Source organism: Chenopodium quinoa, unplaced genomic scaffold (assembly GCF_001683475.1).
Source record: "Chenopodium quinoa cultivar QQ74 unplaced genomic scaffold, ASM168347v1, whole genome shotgun sequence".
NCBI classification, from domain to species: Eukaryota; Viridiplantae; Streptophyta; class Magnoliopsida; order Caryophyllales; family Amaranthaceae; genus Chenopodium; species Chenopodium quinoa.
The window spans coordinates 3361301-3375370 of NW_018743555.1; positions in this window are offsets into that span (position 1 = coordinate 3361301).

The window sequence follows — 14070 nt, forward strand, 5'->3', positions numbered from 1 at the left end:
TGGCGGAGCACCTTCCTTATCATTGAGAGTTCAGACACAAAGCTGAACAAGCGCTTCAACAGGTGGAACAGGAATCCGCCCCTTCTTGCAGGTGGCCGCAGCATGCCGCCTGTTCCCCACAAGGCTAAGAAAGAGATCCTAGATAAAGGACTCTTCAAAGTAGAGTCGAAGGTGAACTCTACTTCAGGGGTACGAGAGCAAGTACCCCTGCACTGCGTCCCGAGCTTCAAATGGTTCTACGACGAGTACTTTTTGGCCGCCTGTGGCCTCAGCAGTCGGTGCTCAAGAGGTAGCCGGCCTGTCGAATACTCTGTTGTTCCATGCATTTCTTGTTATCACTTTTATTAACTTTGCTATTTGTTTTTGCAACGGACGCCATGAGCAAAATTACCGCCTCCAAGACTGCGGCGGCCATGTTGCGGGCCTCCATCATGCAACAGTCTTCAACCGACTCCCCCAACAAGGGGGCACCCTTGGTGGGCTTCGAACCTTTCACCCTCTTTTTGGAGTTGTGTTTATGCATATACTGACTCTTTTCTTCTTTTTTAGACGGGCGCTCCAAGAGCTTCTTCTTCCCAACAGCCGGACCCCAAGGCCCGGAGGACGACTGTTGCGAGCTGTCCTGGTTCTGCCAGGAAACATGTGGCGGCTGAGAAACAGCCGACCACTTCTTCTAAAACTCCAGCTGGGCCACCTAGAAGTATGAAATTGTCCTTGTAAATTTTAGACTTGCTCCCTCCTTTACTAGGTCTAATCCGTTTGTTTATGCTTGATGCAGCCGGCCCTCAGGAGCCTGACTTGGTCGAAGTGGCCAAGTCTATGATGAAAGCCGTTCCTCCAGCTGAAAGGGAGGGGGTCAGGGGTGTCGGCACCCTTGACCTAGACGGGATTGCAGGGGTCCTTGCTGAGGTATACTTAGCATATTTTTGAGTATTTGAATTCCAGGACGCCTGTTTTCTTTTTTGTTTGGAAACTGACGCCTGTTCCCCTTTTTACTTAGGCCCTGCTCCGAGTGAACGGCCTTCGCAAGCCGCTTGACCGGAAGAACAAAGAGGTAAAGGCTGCAAAAGCTATGGCCGCTTCTGACTGTGATAAGGCAATGTTTCAAATTGCCCAAAATGAAGTTCTGACCATTGATATTCTTTATTATCAAGCACAGGCTACCGCCGCTATCCGGGCTCAGTTAGAGGCGGCCCAGAAGAGGAATAGCGAGCTGGAGGCGACCATCAACAACCTCAAGGCCGAGCTGAGACCTCTTCGCCAAAAGATGTCCTCATACGAAACCTTGGAGAAATCCTTGGCGAGCGTAAAGGTACGCCTGGTGACCCAGGAGAAGAGTCTTACTCAGGAGCTCTCGGAAAAGGACAAGCAAGAAAAGAAAGAGCTGGTCCGGGAGATGATGGAAGACTCTGCTCAAATCCAGCGCATGACTTGGGGCCGCCTCTTACCCAATGCCGACTTTGCCTCCTGGGAAAAACGTACCGCTAGTGTTCTGATAGATATAATCAAGAGATCCTGGCGGCTGCTGAGGAAGAGGCACTGGAGGAGGAGGAGCAGTCGGTGGTGGCGCTTGTGCCGCTTGGGGGTAATACATCAAAGAAGGATGCAGCTGAAGCCGAGTCCAGCAAAAAGAGTGCTGACCAGGCGGCAGCTGCTAATATTGAAGATCTCCCCCCTTCATAAGCTTTATGTCTTCTTTCCCCGGCCTGCGTGCCGTTTGTTTGTATTTACCCGGCCAGGGGGCCGGGGCTCTGAATATTTTGCCGGTCTTTAATGACCGGCTTCTTTTTAATGAATATTTTTGTTTTGCTTCAAATTTGTTTAAGTATTGAATATTCTGATATCCAATTGTACACTATACCGACTGTTTTACATGGCCGATAGTTGCAGACAGGTACGGATAGTTAGTCACGCCGCCTATGCCCCTGGACGACTGGTTGTCTGTTTCCAGGCTAGACGATCAGTCGGCCATTTATCCAATCGGTATTCGAAACATTTTAAAGACTGGATCCCCTTTAGGCAGGCGGTCCTGTCATTTGTAAAATTAACCAAGTAGGAAAGTGGTTTCCTACTTGTCATGCTTTTAGGCTAGAGACTTTAGGCCGTCTAGGCCGACTTTTCCCCGCCATATTTAATCTAGTGTGAACAGGTGCTGTATGAACACCTTTTTAGTTTCATACTAAATTTTTAAGGAGTGACCAAGTAACTGAGTAGTAGAGGTATCAAGCGGTGGGTACCGGTTGTTCCCCTTTATTCGCCAATGTTTGTTGGCTTTTAACTCATAGGTTGTTAACCTAGCAGGAGTAGTGGTTGAGAGCCCCTGTTTGCTAAAAACAGGCGGACGACTCATACCTTTTAGGCTCCATACTAAGTTTGAGAGAGTGACTATGAGTTAACTTTGGTGTTACTCAGTCGCCGTCACTCTTGCTTGAGTAGTAAAGGTACCAGGCGGCGGAGGCCGGCTGAACCTTTTGATTCGCCAATGTTTGTTGGCTATTAACTCAAGAGGTACCCCCTGCATTTATCCCAAGTAATACAGGCGGTCATCTGACTCAGATGTCAACTGCTACCACTGGTTTGGTTAGTGATAGAGTTATCCTTGTCTCAAAAACGGCTACGTGGTTGCCCTTGGGGACAGTCGTATAGGTGCCGTGTAATTAGTTTATTGAGCAATGTTCCACCCAAAAGGGAGCTGCTCTCTGCGACGAATTTCATCCGGAGGGATGCCGCCGGACGCCTGCTATGATGTTGGGATAGGTCGTATTAGTTTAAATATTGGATCAGTTGGCTTGGCGCCTGGACTGATCATTCGGCTTGTGGCCTTGGTTAGTTCTTGGTGAACGAAGGTGCTAAGTAAGAGGAGGGTAGCCGCCTGTTTAGGCACAGGGTCGGCCATGCCCTGATCATTTTTAGCTAAGTATAAGGGGGGTGGCTGTGTGCTTTGGAACCAGTCGGCCCTCTTCTATGGAGAGTAGCTGACTATATATCCAGACGGCATGCCCCTATGGTGATAGAGTAAAATATTCAATGGAGAGTAGCCGACTGTAAAGGTACAAACGGCATGCCCCTTTGAAGATAGAGTAAAATACTCAATGGAGAGTAGCCGACTGTAAAGGTACAGACGACATGCTTTGAAGATAGAGTAAAATACTCAATGGAGAGTAGGCGACTGTAAATGTATAGGTGGACTGCCCCTCTTAAGTAAGAATAAAAATTAAACATGGAGAGTAGCCGACTGTTTGTCAGTAGGCATGCCCCTCTTAAGTAAAAATGAAAACTGAGTATGGAGAGTAGCCGACTGTTTGTTAGTAGGCGTGCCCCTCTTAGTACAAAATTGAATATTAAGTATGCAAACTTTTATTAAGTAGCCCTTGACTATTTATATCATTCAAAAGAAATATTTCTTAAGATTATCTGCATTCCAAGTTCGAGGCAACGGTTGGCCGTCTGGTGTTTCCAGACGGTAAGTACTGTCCCTGACCTCTTCACAGATTCGGTAGGGTCCTTCCCAGTTGGGAGTTAGTTTGCCAGACTCATTAGCCCTACCAACTGCTTCCATTTTTCTAAGTACAAAGTCCCCCACTTTGAGTGGACGCCTTTGTACTTTTTTGTTGTATGATCTAGTCATTCTCAGGCGGTAAATTTCATGGCGCAAGACAGCATTGCCCCTACTTTCAGGAAGTGAGTCTAATGCCAGGCGCATGGCTTCCCAGTTTGCCTCTTCGTCATATAGCATTACTCGAAGAGTCGGCTCGTAGTGTTCTATTGGAAGAACAGCTTCCGCACCATAAGTTAGGAGGAATGGAGTTTCTCTAGTCGCCCCTTTTTCAGTCGTCCTAATGGCCAAGAGAACATGTGGTAATTCATCCTCCCATAGGCCGCCTGCTCGTTCAATCTTTTTCTTGAGACCGTCTAAGATGATTTTATTAAAGGCTTCTACCTGGCCGTTTGCTTGTGGACGGCCGGCAGATGCAAAGTAGTGTGTAATTCCTTGGTCACCCAACCAGCTTTTGAGAACAGGCGTCTCAAATTGGGGACCATTATCAAAAACCATAGACATGGGAACCCCGAACCGAGTGATGACATTTTTCCAAATGAATGAAATTACATCCTTCGTCTTGATTCCCTTTACAGCCTCCGCATCTACCCATTTAGTGAAGTATTCGACGGCAACAAGTATGTACCTCCTTCCGCCTGTAGCAGGCGTATATGGACCCAGAATATCCATGCCCCACTTAGCAAACGGTAGTGGGCTATGAATGGTAGTGAGGTCAGTAGTCGGACGGTGAATTAGCTTGACAAACCTTTGGCACTTGTCCCATTTTTTCACCATCTCCATTGCATCTGCTTCTAAAGTAGGCCAAAAGTAGCCCTGCCGCCTTGCCCGTTGAGCAAGCGTCCTACCGCCTATATGGGAAGCACAGTAACCAGAGTGAAGATCGTCTAATATCTCTCGTCCCTTTTCTGGAGTAACACACTTTAAGAAGGGTTGAAGGTACCCCCTTTTGTGAAGTTCTCCCTTTATTATTTCAAAACTGGTTGCTCCTTTTTTCAGTGCTGCCGCCTGTTGATGATCATCCGGCAGGGTACCGTTTGTCAGATATGCCCTGATTGGATCCATCCAGGTTGAGCTTCTGTCTAGGATTCCAATAGGGTCTTCCTCGATGCTTCTCTTCTCCATTACTTCCCAAAAAACAGTTCGAGGAGTATCACAGGAGGCGGATGATGCTAATTTTGAAAGTGCATCCGCCTGGTTGTTTTCTGATCTCGGCACTTGGGTGAGATGGAAATCCTCAAGGGAGCCGACTGCTTGTCGGACCGCCTGTAAATACTTGATCATGGCCGGATGGGTTGCTTCGTATTCGCCATTGTAATGACTCACTATCAATTGTGAATCGGAACAGGCGTCTATTTTTCTTGCCCCTGCCACCTTGCACATGCGGATTCCGGCAAGTAAAGCTTCATATTCTGCCTCATTGTTTGAGGCCTGAAAACTGAAGCGTAGAGCATACTCGTACCTGTCACCCTCTGGCGACTGGCATATGACGCCTGCTCCACAACCATTTGAAGTAGAGCTTCCATCCACATATACCTTCCAGACTTGGTCTAGAACTTGAGAGTCAGGAGGACGAGTCATCTCAACAATAAAGTCAGCAAAGGCTTGCCCCTTCACTGCTTTTCTAGGCTCGAAGGTAACTTCGAGGCTCTGTATTTCTATGGCCCATTTGATCATTCGACCTGACGACTCCATGATGGTCAGTGGCCGCTTGATAGGTTGGTCTGTATACACGACGACTGCATGTGCCAAAAAGTAGGGCTTTAATTTTTTAACATCCATGTAGAGTGCAAGACCAAATTTCTCCACTAAGGGATACCTCAACTTGGCATTTTTCAGTACGTGACTGACAAAGTAGACCGGGAGCTGACAGCCGTCTCTTTCAGCAAGGTACATGTAGAGTACTTCTTTGGGCAAAGGGCTGACCAGCCTCGGCAAGGAATGCAAGTGAACTTTCAATTTCTGGAAGGCCGCCTCAGCATCTGGCCCTTATTCAAACCTTGCCTTTTTCTTAATTGCCTGGAAAAAGTATAGGCATTTGTCGCCTGATCGGCTTAGAAATCTTCCCAAGGCCGCCAGACAACCTGTTAACTTCTGAACCTCTCGGATGGTACGAGGCGACTGCATGTCGATGACCGCCTGCACCTTCTCAGGGTTCGCCTTTATTCCTCTCTGATTGATAAGGAATCCGAAAAATTTCCCAGACTCAACTCCAAAGAAACATTTCCTGGGATTGAGCATGACATGGTGCCGCCTGAGTGTGGCGAAAGTTTCTCGGAGGTCCGACAGATGATCTTTCTGAAGTTTAGACTTGACAATCATATCATCACTATATGCCTCGACATTTCTCCCAATCTGATCAAAGAACACAGTGTTTATCATTCGCAGGAAAGTGGCCGGGGCATTCTTAAGACCAAACGGCATGACCGTGTAACAGTATAACCCCTGATCAGTGAAGAAGGTCGTCTTCTCCTGATCTTTCTTCCATAAAGGAATTTAATGGAAACCAGAGTAGGCGTCCATAAAGCTCATCAAAGCATGGCCGGCTGTTGAGTCGACCAGGTTATCAATTTTAGGCAGAGGGTAACTGTCTTTGGGGCACGCCTTGTTTAAGTCTGTGTAGTCTACACACATTCGCCAGATGCCATTCGGCTTTTTAACAAGCACCACATTTGCAACCCAGTCTGGGAAGTAACATTGCCGAATGAACCCTGCATCAAGTAATTTTTTAACTTCGGCGGCTGCTGCCTGACTTTTTTCTTCGCCATGGTTCCGCTTCTTCTGCCGTACCAGCTTTTTTTTCGGATCCACGACCAGTTTATGTACCGCCAGATCAGGACTAATGCCTGGCATTTCATGGACTTCGAATGCAAAGATGTCCTTGTATTCTTTCAATAGTTTGTGAAAGTCGTCACCCAGGTCCCTTAGAGCAGTCGTCCCAACCTTGATTGCTCTGTCAGGACGCGAGTTATCTAAGATCAGGTCCGTATTCTCACCAGCCGACTGAGGGCGGAATTCATCCGACCACTCCTCTGCTAATGATTGCTATTTTCTGTCTTTTCTTGCAGCCCCTGTCTGGGATGCCTTTCTCTTCTTGCCGCCTGCTTCTTGAACAGGCGCACTCTCCTTGACATTGTCAAGGTCTATTTTTCCACCGCTCGACCCAGTGGCCATAACAGTGGGCTTGACATCCGAGAGATAGCACTCTTGGGCCATCCTCTGATCTCCCCTTAGGGACCCGACTGTTCCATTATCCCTCTCAAACTTGAGCAACATAAGAGATGGGATTATAACAGCCTTGGAATTATTCAGGGTTGGTCGTCCCAGAATCATGTTGTAGGCCGAGAGTTCTTCTACTACCAGGAACCGGACTACCATGTGTCGTCCTTCCCCTTTTTCGCCCAGGCGGATGGGTAAATCCACTCGTCCCACTGGGTGGACGACTCCTCCTCCAAACCCTACTAAAGGGTGGGATGCCGGATGTATGCAATCAGTCTGATATTTTAGTTTCGACAGACATTTGCTACTGATGAGATCTGAGGAGCTTCCGGTTTCTATGAGGATTCGACCAACTCTCTGGTTGGCCACTTTACATTCAATAACGATAGGGTCGTCATGCGGCCCTCTTACCCCTCCTAGATCTTCTTCAGTGATGACAATCTCAGGAAATGAATATTTGGAGGGTCGTTCTTGGTTAACGGAATTTACATCTAACCGTCTGATATTGTCTTTGTTGCCCCTAATAGTGGGGCCGCCTCCTGAGAAGCCGCCTGCAATGGTGTAGACGACTGCATCATCTGTATCGGAGCTGTCGGCCTGTTGATTCTTTTTGGCCGACTGCTTTTTCGAGGAAGTGTTCCCCGTAGATTTCTTGACATAAGTGTCAAGATCACCTTGCTCAGCCCGGCGGTCCAGATACCGCATGAGACTGATGCATTCATTGGTGTGATGACCAACATCTTCATGATAATCACATAATTTTTCTTGGTTCCGGTTGTTTGCAGAACCCTTCATGGGGACCGGCTTCTCAATTGAGATCCGTCCCTTGATTTCCTTTAGGATAAATTGGCTATCCTTGTTAAACGCATACTTTGGGGAGTATGGTTTGAATTCTTTTTTCTTCTTCTGGGCCGGCTGTTTAGAGGAATCAGCCGCCCATACCTCTTTTTCTCTTCTCGTCTTTGTTTGACGACTGTTTCTGTCGTCCTTCTCTTTTGTCGGACCTTCTCCCGTCTGACTGTTTTACCGTACTACAAAGATCAGTCGCCTGTATATAGGCTTCCGCTTCAATCAAGGCCTCTTGAAGAGTCGCCACCCTCTTTCGGACCAAATCAAATTTGAAGGTCGACCCGTCTTTGAGACCTCTGAAAAAGTCAGTATTGGCTACTTCATCCGGTAACCCTTGAATCTGTATTCTCATCAGGTTAAACCGCCTGATGTAAGAACGAAGCCCCTCCTTCTCGCCCTGCTGAATTGTTCTTAAATCAAGGGTCGTCTTCTTCGCAGGGATGTTCATGGCGAAGTTGGAGGTGAATAAGTAAGCAAGCGTCTTGAAGTTATTTACACAACCAGTCGGCAGGTTGCCGAACCATTGTTGTGCGATTCCTTTGAGAGTCGCTGGGAAACACTTGCACCAAGTGGGATCATCCAACCCTTGAAGGTACATCAGGTTGGTGAATGCCATCAGATGGTCTTCTGGGTTAGTAGTGCCGTCATAGGAGCCTACTAATACATTTTTCACTTTGGCCGGCTGAGCGGCTTCAGTAATTTCCTTGGAGAAGGCCAACGGCTGTTCACCAAGGCTAAGCAACCGTAGCTGCCAGTCCATAGGTTGGACATTTTTTGCTGCATGTCCACCAAACGGAGGTGGCTGCAAAAAATATTGTTTCTGATGTCCCGCGGGAGAGTTACAATTCTGAGACTGGAACCGGACGCCTGTACCTGCAAAACAAACGGATGCTCCGGATGGTTGGAGATCCGCCTCCGACGGTCAAGTTAGTACTTGATTAAGGAGTAATTAATGCGGAAATTAAAGTGATTGGGTCTCTCTAGGTGAGAGTGTTTAATGTGTGTAATCTGCGTTGTTCGCGTCCTCTCCCTTAATGAGGATTAAGGGAGGTATTTATAACCTCGGGAAACGTGCCAAACTAGGTTTAGGTTAACCTTGGGCTGATTGGGCTTCCCTCGGAAGTTGGGCCTAGGTGACCGGCTTCTCCATTAGGCATGGAGTATGCCACGTGTCATGACATAATAAGTCCAGGGTGGACGAATAAGCGTGTGCCACGTGGAAAGCCCTGAGATGTCCAACTGGGGGACACTTGGCAGGACCTGATTGGCCCACGTGGCGCATTCCGATTGGTGGGAGCAAAATCCCCTAATCAGTTATAATCCCATCTCTTATGTTGCTCAAGTTTGAGAGGGATAATGGAACAGTCGGGTCCCTAAGGGGAGATCAGAGGATGGCCCGAGAGTGCTATCTCTCGGATATCAAGCCCACTGTTATGACTGCTGGGTCAAGTGGTGGAAAAACAGACCTGGACAATGTCAAGGAGAGTGCGCCTGTTCAAGAAGCAGGCGGCAAGAAGAGAAAGGCAGCCCAGACGGGGGCCGCAAGAAAAGACAGAAAATAGCAATCATTGGCAGAGGATCGGTCGGACGAATTCCGCCCTCAGCTGGCTGGTGAGCATACGGACCTGATCTTAGACGACTCACGTCCTGACCGAACAGTCAAAGTTAGGACAACTGCTCTGAGAGTCCTAGGTGAAGATTTGCACAAACTATTGAAAGAATACAAGGACATCTTTGCATTCGAAGTCCACGAAATGCCAGGCATTAGTCCTGACCTGGCGGTACATAAACTGGCTGTGGATCCGAAAAAGAAGCCGGTAAGGCAGAAAAAACGGAACCATGGCGAAGAAAGAAGTCAGGCGGCAGCCGCCGAAGTTAAAAAACTACTTGATGCAGGGTTCATTCGGCAATGTTACTTCCCAGACTGGGTGGCAAATGTGGTGCTTGTTAAAAAGCCGAATGGCACCTGGCGAATGTGTGTAGACTACACAGACTTAAACAAGGCGTGCCCCAAAGACAGTTACCCTCTGCCTAAAATTGATAACCTGGTCGACTCAACAGCCGGCCATGCTTTGATGAGCTTTATGGACGCCTACTCTGGTTTCCATCAAATTCCTTTATGGAAGAAAGATCAGGAAAAGACGGCCTTCGTCACTGATCAAGGGTTATACTGTTACACGGTCATGCCGTTCGGGCTTAAAAATGCCCCGGCCACCTTCCAGCGAATGATAAACACTGTGTTCTTTGATCAGATCGAGAGAAACGTCGAGGCATACATTGATGATATGATTGTCAAGTCTAAGCTTCAGACAGATAATCTGTCGGACCTCCGAGAAACTTTCGCCACACTCAGGCGGCACCATGTCATGCTCAATCCCAAGAAATGTGTATTTGGAGTTGAGTCTGGGAAATTTCTCGGATTCCTTATCAATCAGAGAGGAATAGAGGCGAACCCTGAGAAGGTGCAGGCGGCCATCGACATGCAGTCGCCTCGTACCGTCCGAGAGGTTCAGAAGTTAACAGGTTGTCTGGCGTCCTTGGGAAGATTTCTAAGCCGATCAGGCGACAAATGCTTATATTTCTTCCAAGCCATTAAGAAGAAGGCAAGGTTTGAATGGGGGCCGGATGCCGAGGCAGCCTTCCAGAAATTGAAAGTTCACTTGCATTCCTTGCCGAGGCTGGTCAGCCCTTTGCCCAAAGAAGTACTCTACATGTACCTGGCCGTCTCTGATCATGCGTTAAGCGCTGTTATTCTTGCTGAAAGAGACGACTGTCAGCTACCGGTCTACTTTGTCAGTCATGTACTAAAAAATGCCGAGTTGAGGTATCCTTTAGTGGAGAAATTTGGTCTTGCGCTCTTCATGGCTGTTAAAAAATTGAAGCCCTACTTTTTGGCACATGCAGTCGTCGTGTATACAGATCAACCTATCAAGCGGCCACTGACCACCATGGAGTCGTCAGGCCGGATGATCAAATGGGCCATAGAAATACAGAGCCTCGAAGTTACTTTCGAGCCTAGAAAAGCAGTAAAGGGGCAAACCTTTGCTGACTTTATTGTTGAGATGACTCGTCCTCCTGATTCTCGAGATCCAGACCAAGTCTGGAAGGTATATGTGGATGGAAACTCCACTTCAAATGGTTGTGGAGCAGGCGTCATATGTCAGTCGCCAGAGGGCGACAGGTACGAGTATGCTCTACGTTTCAGTTTTCAGGCCTCAAACAATGAGGCAGAATATGAAGCTTTACTAGTCGGAATCCGCATGTGCAAGGCGGCAGGGGCACGAAAGATAAACGCCTGTTCCGATTCACAATTGATAGTGAGTCAGTATAATGGCGAATACGAAGCAACCCATCCGGCCATGATCAAGTATTTACAGGCGGTACGACAGGCAGTCGGATCCCTTGAAGATTTTCATCTGACTCAAGTGCCGAGATCAGAAAACAACCAGGCGGATGCACTTTCAAAATTAGCATCATCCGCCTCTTGTGATACTCCTCGAACTGTTATTTGGGAAGTAATGGAGAAGAGAAGCATCGAGGAAGACCCTATTGGAATCCTAGGCAGAAGCTCAACCTGGATGGATTCAATCAGGGCATATCTGACAGACGGTACCCTGCCGGATGATCATCACCAGGCGGCTGCGCTGAAAAAACGGGCAGCCAGTTTGGAAATGATAAAGGGAGAACTTCACAAAAGAGGGTACCTTCAAACCTACTTAAAGTGTGTTACTCCAGAAAAGGGGCGAGAGATACTAGACGATCTTCACTCTGGTTACTGCGCTTCCCATGTAGGCGGTAGGACGCTTGCTCAACGGACAAGGCGGCAGGGCTACTTTTGGCCTACTTTAAAAGCAGATGCAATGGAGATGGTGAAAAAATGTGACAAGTGCCAAAGGTTTGGCAAATTAATTCACCGTCCGGCTACTGACCGCACTACCATTCATAGCCCACTACCGTTTGCTAAGTGGGGCATGGATATTCTGGGTCCATATACGCCTGCTACAGGCGGAAGGAGGTACATACTTGTTGCAGTCGACTACTTCACTAAATGGGTGGAGGCGGAGGCTGTAAAGGGAATCAAGACGAAGGATGTAATTTCATTCGTCTGGAAAAATGTCATCACTCGGTTCGGGGTTCCCATGTCTATGGTCTTTGATAATGGTCCCCAATTTGAGACGCCTGTTCTCAAAAGCTGGTTGGGTGACCAAGGAATTGCACACCACTTTGCATCAGTCGGCCGTCTACAAGCAAACGGCCAGGTAGAAGCCTTTAATAAAATCATCTCAGACGGTCTCAAGAAAAAGATTGAACGAGCAGGCGGCCTATGGGCGGATGAATTACCACATGTTCTCTGGGCCATTAGGACGACTGAAAAAGGGGCGACTGGAGAAACTCTATTCCTCCTAACTTATGGTGCGGAAGCTGTTCTTCCAATAGAACACTACGAGCCGACTCTTCGAGTAATGCTATATGACGAAGAGGCAAACTGGGAAGCCATGCGCCTGGCATTAGACTCACTCCCAGAAAGGAGGGGCAATGTTGTCTTGCGCCATGAAATTTACCGCCTGAGAATGACTAGATCATACAACAAAAAAGTACATAGGCGTCCACTCAACGTGGGAGACTTTGTACTCAGAAAAATGGAAGCAGTTGGTAGGGCTAATGAGTCTGGCAAATTAACTCCCAACTGGAAAGGACCCTACCGAATCTATGAAGAGGTCAGGGACGGTACCTACCGTTTGGAAACACAAGATGGCCAACCGTTGCCTCGAACCTGGAATGTAGATAATCTTAAGAAATATTTCTTTTGAATAATGTAAATAGTCGAGGGCTACTTAACAAAAGTTTGATGTTTCATTCAATTTTATACTAAGAGGGGCATGCCTACTGACAAACAGTCGGCTACTCTCCATGTTTAATTTTCATTCTTAACTAAGAGGGGCATGCCTACTGACAAACAGTCGGCTACTCTCCATGTTTAATTTTCATTCTTACCTAAGAGGGGCATATCTACTGACAAACAGTCGGCTACTCTCCATGTTTATTTTTCATTCTTACTTAAGAGGGGCACGCCGTTTGTTTCATACAATCGGCTACTCTCCCATAACACAGTTCACCAAGAACTATCAAAGGCTCATTGCTAAAATGATCAGACCAGGCGCCAAGCCAACTGATCCAAATATAAGTTCAATTCGACCTGTCCCAACATTATAGCAGGCGTCCGACGGCATCCATCCGGATGAAATTCGTCGCAGAGAGAAGCTCCCTTGTGGGTGGAACATTGTTCTATAAAATCATTACACGGCACCTATACGACTGTCTAACCAAGACAACCACGTAGCCGTTTCCCGGAAAAGGATACCTCTCACTTAACTGACTAATCAGGTCAAACAAGTGTTCGCAGTAACCATCCGTGTCAACCAACCGACTGAACTACTTGGGATAAGAACAGTCGGTCTCTTAAGAGTTAATAGCCAACAAACATTGGCGAATAAAGGGGAACAACCGGTACCCACCGCTTGATACCTCTACTACTCAGTCACTTGGCGACTAGGTAACAATTATGTTTACTTGGTCACTCCTTAAAAATTTAGTATGAAACTAAAAAGATGCTCATACAGCGCCTGTTCACACTAGATTAAATGTGGCGGGGAACAGTCGGCCTGGACCGACTAGAGTCTCTAGCTTAAAAAACAAAAAAACAAACAAGGCAGGTAGGAAACCACCTTCCTACTTGGTTGAAGGAAACCCATTCTTTAAAGTGGCCGACTGATCGCTTAGCCTGGAAACAGACAACCAGTCGTCCAGGGGCATAGGTGGCGTGACTAACTATCTCGTACCTGTCCGCAACTATCGGCCATGCAAAACAGTCGGTATAGTGTGCAATTGGATATTAGAGTATTCGATACTTAAACAAATTTGAAACAAAACAAAAACGAAATATTTTGGCATAAAAAGAAGCCGGTCATTAAAGACCGGCCAAATATTCAGAACCCCGGCCCCCTGGCCGGGTAAATAGAAACAAACGGCACGTAGGCCGTGAAAAGAAGACATAAAGCTTAGGAAGGGGGCAGATCTTCAATAATAGCAGCTGTCGCCTGGTCAGCACTCTTTTTGCTGGACTCGGCTTCAGCTGAACCCTTCTTCGATGCATCACCCCCAAGCGGCACAAGCGCCACTACCGGCTCCTCCTCCTCCAACGCCTCGTCCTCAGCAGCCGCCAGGATCTCTTGATTATATCTATCAGAACACTGGCGGTATGTTTTTTCCCATGAGGAAAAGTCGGCATTGGGGAAGAGGCGGCCCTAGGTCATGCGCTGGATTTGAGCAGAGTCTTCCATCATCTCCCGGACCAGATCCTTCTTTTCTTGCTCGGCCTTTTCCGAGAGCTCCTGAGTAAGACTCTTCTCCTGGGTCACCAGGCGTTCCTTAACGTGCGCCAAGGA